General features: G+C 29.3%; 1 protein-coding gene across 1 annotated transcript in view; it reads right to left on the minus strand.

The window, feature by feature from the left end:
• PDXK (pyridoxal (pyridoxine, vitamin B6) kinase) overlaps positions 1-335 on the minus strand; it is a 19,811-nt gene that overhangs the window by 9,316 nt on the left and 10,160 nt on the right. The gene's annotated exons all lie outside the window — the stretch shown is intronic.

A 335-nucleotide genomic window follows, 5' to 3' on the forward strand; every position in this document is an offset into this window, starting at 1 on the left:
TTCTTTGGAACAATGCATTTTTAGAACAAAGGCATTTTATTATTTCATTCAGGAATAATAGGTGGAAGACAATTTCAGACAGCGCTTGCACAACTACAAATGTAAACTTAAAAACCCATTTATTAAGTATGCTATATACGAATGGCTCATACAACTTCAAAATGCTTGAACATATAAAAAAAGGTCAGGCTGAAAGGAAAAAACATTCTTTTTCTTCAAAACTGCAGTCCAAATCAGTACTATTTATCATGTAAGTAAATAAGAAGTATTTTAAATTCCATATACTTTTCTTATACTCTGGTTTGAAGCAGGTTTTTTATTATTATTGATGTTCC

This window comes from Phaethon lepturus, unplaced genomic scaffold (assembly GCF_000687285.1).
Source record: "Phaethon lepturus isolate BGI_N335 unplaced genomic scaffold, ASM68728v1 scaffold52097, whole genome shotgun sequence".
In the NCBI taxonomy this organism is placed as follows: domain Eukaryota; kingdom Metazoa; phylum Chordata; class Aves; order Phaethontiformes; family Phaethontidae; genus Phaethon; species Phaethon lepturus.